Source organism: Elephantulus edwardii, unplaced genomic scaffold (assembly GCF_000299155.1).
Source record: "Elephantulus edwardii isolate Elephantulus edwardi_28Jun2011 unplaced genomic scaffold, EleEdw1.0 scaffold00002, whole genome shotgun sequence".
Lineage (NCBI taxonomy): Eukaryota > Metazoa > Chordata > Mammalia > Macroscelidea > Macroscelididae > Elephantulus > Elephantulus edwardii.
Genome location: NW_006399752.1, coordinates 33,778,973 through 33,784,941, shown reverse-complemented (window position 1 = coordinate 33,784,941; position 5,969 = coordinate 33,778,973).

Here is a 5,969-nt window from a genome sequence, read left to right as displayed (position 1 = left end):
GAGCGTGCAATGAGTGTGCCATGTGTAGGGAGTGTGCAGGGAGTGTGCTGTGTGCTGGAAGTGTGCAGTGTGCAGGGAGCGTGCAATGAGTGTGCAGGGAGTGTGCAGTGAGTATGTAGTGTGCAGGGAGTGTGCAGTGTGCAGGAATGTGCCGTGTGCAGGAAGTGTGCAGTGTGCAGTGAGTGTGCCGTGTGCAATGAGTATGCAGGGAGTGTGCCGTGTGCAGGGAGTGTGCTGTGTGCAGAGTGTGCAGCGTGCAGGGAGTGTGCAGTGTGCAGGAATATGCCTTGTGAAGGAAGTGTGCAGTGTGTAGGGAGTGTGCCATGTGCAGGGAGTGTGCAGTGAGTGTGTAATGAATGTGTAGTGTGCAGTGAGTATACAGTGTGCAATGTGTGCAGTGTGCTGTGGGTGAGTGTGCCGTGTGCAGTGACTGTGCAGTATGCACTGAGTGTGCCGTGTGCAGCGACTGTGCAAAGTGCAGGGAGTGTGCAGCGGGGGACTATCTAGTCTTTCTGAGGCTTGCTAGACACTGGCTCTGAGTTAATGCTAAGTCCTGGGAATACAAAATGTGACTGTGTTTGGATGATACATGGACTCTTAGCTGAGGTCTGGTTATTACAGTGTCAGTTCAGGGATCCAGTTTGTGGTTATGCACTCAGTTTCTGGATGAATAGTTGAAATAAGACATAGTTGGCAACTGTCAGAATTTCCACACTGGCTCTCTGATCCATGGGGTTAAAGGTCATTATGGTAGGAAGCACTTACCAGAAGCTCCAGAATTTTAACTCTAATACAAGTTAGTACACCAGAAGCAATACCTCACCTCTGGGAAAATACATATATTAATGCTACTATCTCAAACAAAACCCACTGCTCCCAAGTCAGTGTAAATACACAGTGACCCTCCGTCAGGTTTGCAAGCTCCAGAGACTACCTCATCTTTTCCTGTCTGAAGGGAGCAGAACTGCCTTTCACTTAGGAACCTGACATGTAACATCTTACACACTATCACCAGGGACCCATAATGCCACAAAAATTACTAAAGAAACATCCACCACAGAGCACCAGTTGGTCCTTTGCAGCATGATTGTTGACTGTTATAAATCTAGTCAGATGGTGTTTATAATAGCTCTTAATGATGTCAGTTTGAGGACTAAGATGCATCTGATTCAGACCATGTTTTTCCCCCCAATCACTTGCTATGCATCTGAGAGCTGGACAGTGATGAAGGATGACGGAGAAGAATTGACGTCTTTAAGCTGTAAAGATGGAAAAGAGCGCTGACGATATCATGCCCCGCTAAAAGAACAAACAGAGAAAGTGCAGCCAGACTGTTCTTGCAGGCAGAGATGATGTTTCATCTCTCACATATTTAGGGCATGTTGCTAGGAGAAACTTTTCCTTAGAGAGGGACCTGATGCTTGGAAAGGTGAAGGGTTAGCGAAAGAGAGGAAGACCAGGTGGATTGACACTTGGGCTGCTGCAATGGGCTCTAGTGTGTCAGGAAATGTGAGGATGACACAGGAACGGACAGGGTTCAGATCTGTTGTTCATAGGGTCGCTATGGGTTGTACTCAATTCGACGGCACCTAACAACAAAACCAGCCGTCAGGTGGTGCCTGAGTCACAGCTCACACGTAACTGCTCTAAGTCTTTTTCACTTTCCACAAGCAAGGCTGTGTCATCTGCATGACACAGGCTGTTAAAGGGCCTTCCTCTAATCCTGGTGCCACGTTGTTTTTCACATAGACTAGCTTCTTGACTGATTTTCTCACCATACAGATTGTCTAAAACAAACCGGAAAACTCCTCAAACTCATAGGCGTTGAGTCAGGAATCCACTTAAAGCTGACTCCACACAGTTTTCAGAGGCTATCAGCGATGCTAAACACCGTGACACTGATGTGCCAAATGTGATAATGGTTACTCATGGTGGACAGTGTTTGGTGGAGCTCCCCAATTAAAACAAGCAGCATGGAAGCAGGAGTGGCATCCACTTCTGAAATGGCTTGCCTCTGGAAACTCTATGAACAGTGCTCAGGCCTTTCGTTCATAGGGTCACTATGAGTCGTCTACAACTCAACGGCACCTAACAACAACAACATCATCAGTCACATGAAGGGAGGTGGTCCGAGTTTCTCACACAAAGCAGCTGGTGAATTAGGATGACCTGTCTTTGGGTTGCCACACAACCCCTTACCTACTTGACCACCAGAACTCACTTTCTACAAGCACAGGTTGAATAGATATAAAGAAAGGAAACCACACTAATTTTCACCTTTCCTGATTTTTTGCAGTATTCCCTTATTCTGTTTGGACAACTGCTTCTTGGTCTCTGTATAAGTTTCATAGGGGCACAATTAAGTGTTCTGAGTCTCAGCCATAATTTCCTGTGATCTAGTCAAATGCCTCCGCAGAGTTCATAAAACACAAGTCAACATTTTTCTAGTGTTCTCTGCTTTTAGGCAAGATCCATCTGACATCAGCATTGACATCCCTTGAGTCATTTCTGAACCTAGCTTAAACCTCTGGCAGTTCCCTGTCCACGTACTGTTCCAGCCATTTTTAATGATCTTCAGCAAGATTATACTTTCATGTGATATTACTGATATTATTCCATCATTTCCACATTCTGTTAGCTCTCCTTTTGGGGACAAAGACAAATATGATCTCTTGTATTCGTTTGCCGGGTAGCCTTCTTCCAAATTTCTTGCCCTAGGCTAGTCAGCACATCCAGAGCTGCACCTGTTTATTGACATACCTCAAGTGCTATTCTAGCAATTCATGAGTTTTTATTTTTTACAAATGCCTTTAGTGCAGCTTAAATTCTCCCCTCATTATTATAGGTTCTTTAAAAAAAATTCTACTGGTTTATTTACAAAACTCAAATACAAATTCAAACAAATTATTTCCATTTTCCTCACCCCCCCCACCACCAAATTGTACAACCTGATGATTAATCCCCCGCCCCAACACACACACACACATCCACATCCCTCTGCTTCCAGCCTCTCCCACCCCTCCCGGATCCTTCTACAATAACAATTTTATACAATATTCGTCCTTATGTGACTGAGTTCTTTAACTGAGCAAGAGCAAAATGCTCTCCAGTCCCTCCCAAGTTAGGTAATAATTTACAAAGTTATTGCTCCTGGGTGCTGCATAGTATTCTGTTGTGTGAATGTACCATAATTTCTCAATCCATTCATTTGTGGTTGGACATCTGGGCTGTTTCCATGTCCTTGCAATGGTGAATAATGCTGCTATGAACATTGGTGTACAAATCTCAGTTTGTGCCTCAGTTCTCATTTTCTCAGGGTCTATTCCAACTAGTAGAATAGCTGGGTCATATGGAATTTCTATGTTCAGCTTTTTGAGGAAGCACCAAACTACAATCCAGAATGGTTGCACCCTTTTACAATCCCACCAACAGTGTATAAGAGTTCCTGTCTCATCACATCCTCTACAACATCTATTACTTGTTGCCCTGTTAAACTTTGCTACTGTTACTGGGGTGAGATGGCATCTCATTGTGGTTTTGATTTGCATCTCTCTTATCGCCAGTGATTTGGTGCATTTCTTCATGTCTCTGTTTGCCCTTCGAATATCTTCCTCTGTGAAAATTCTTTCCATGTCTTTTGCTTGTTTTGTAATTGGGTTATCAGTCTTTTTCTTGTGGAGATGCGGGAGTATTCTGTAAACTTTTGTTATAAGACTCTTGTCTGAGATGGTATTACCAAATGTTTGTTCCCAGTCTGTAGGTTTTCTTTTCACCCTGCTGGGGAAAGTTTTTGATGTGCATAGGGATTTAATCTTTAGGAGGTCCCATACATAAATTTTATCATTATAGGTTCTTAATCATATACTACTTCCTGAAACAGTTCCATGTCAACCAATTCTTTTTAGTATCATAGAGTCCTTGTTGTTATCTGCAGTCCAGTCAGATTTAACCCGTAGCTGAGCCTGCAGTGGGGTTTCAGAGGCAGTAAATGACGTCTATGTGATGTGTTGATTGCCATCTTCCTTCGGCAGAGTAACTGGTCGTTTCAGACCATGTGCCTTTGGGTTGACAGCTCAATTCCTTACCATTAGATCATCAGAGCCCAGGGGTAGACACAAATACTTGTAAGTGTGTTCTCTTCCACATATGACTGTTCTTTTGAAAAATTGCCACTGGTTAGCAACTGAGCCTTGTTGTTGTTGTCATGTGCTTTCAACCGACCTGTAGCTAACCTTCTAGCAGGTTTTCAGAGACAGTAAATTGTATAGAAGAAGACTAGCCATCCTTCTGCCATAGAGCAGCTTGGGTTAGAACCTCATGCCTTTAGGGCTGCAGTGCAGCTTCTTGCCATTAGGCCACCAGAGCTCCTCAACCAAGCCTTAGTAGGCTGACTCTCTAACCAAAACACTTAAGTGGCCATGTGGCTTGAGCTTCCCGTCATGAACCAGATGACGCCTGACGCACCTAGCTCAGCAGCAGCTGTTCCTCAAAGGCAGGAACGTACAAAAGAATGAGGTCAGGTCTCTCTGCTTTTCTTCACCGTCCAATCTTTACATGCATATGCGGTGATTGAAAAGACACAGCTTGGGTCAAGAGCACCTTCGTCATCAAAGTGGGATCTTTGCTTTTTCAAACTTTAAATAGATCTTCCCCAGCAGATTTGCCCAGTGCGATTTATTGCTTGATTTCTTGACTAGCTGCTTCCATGGACACTGATTATTGATTCAAGTAGAATAACATCATTGGCAACTTTCATTTCCTCTCCGTTCATAATGCTGTTTATAAATCTGCTTGTGAAGATATTCATTATCTCCAAGTTCAATTATAATCTATATTGAAGTCTGTAGTCTCTGACCTTCATCGTAAGTGCTTCCAATCGTCTTCATTTCCTGCAAGCAAGATTGTGTCACCTGCCAGTTGCATGATATTAATAAATCTTTCTCCAATTCCAATATATAATTCTACTTCTCAAATTATTTACTCAGCCCGCAGTAGGTAAAGAGAAAGGATACTGCTCTGCTATGAACTTTTTCTAATTTTAAACCGTGCCATATCCCTTTGTTCTGCTCAAATGACTGTTTCTTGATTAATGAATAATTCTGTGTGAACATGATTTTCATTCTTAGTGTTATTAATAATTTGCTGTGATCCACACAGTCAAAGGCCTTCAGTTTTTTCACTGAAACACAAACACTGTTCTTTTGCGAATGGCTTCTGGCCTGGCACTGAGACTCAGTAGATTGAATATTGTTCCACTGTGTTCAGCTTCCATATGAAAGCATCATCTGTGATCTCTCTCATCCCACGTCTGAGTCCAGCTAGAGCCGCTGGCCGTTTCCTTGAAGTGGATGACCTTACTCTTTTTCTAAATTATCTTCAGCAGAATTTTACTAGCAGGAGATATCAATGAGATTTGTAATTAGACCTTTCTTCCCAGCCTGAAAATTCCACTGAACCCTGCTCACCATGGGTGACCCTGCTGATGTTGGAAATACCATTTGTATCGCTTCCAGTATCCTTGTTGGTACTGTTGTTAGGTGTGTCACGGCCACCACATATGACAAGCCGACAGACAGTGGCTGGGATGGAAATGATAGAGTTGTTTTCTTTTTGTACAGGAGTCCAAGTGTCTGTGTTGCTATTGTTATGTTCCATCAGTCGACTATGAGTCATAGCAACCCTATGCACAAGACTTCTGAACCCTGCCCTATCCTGAGCCAGTCTCACTAACTCTGATACACCTTCTCCCAGGACCCCAGTTACTGTGGCAATTCATCTCATCCAGCGTCTTCCTCTCCTACACTGTCTTTCCATCCTTCCAGGCATGATTTCTGTCTCCAAGAACTGGTCCCTCGGCGAGCTCTAGTGGCCTACTGGCAAGAAGCTGCACTGCAATCCCAGAGGTGCACAGTTCAAATCCACCAGATGCTCTGCTGAAGAAGGAGGGACAATCTCCTCCTGTACCAGTC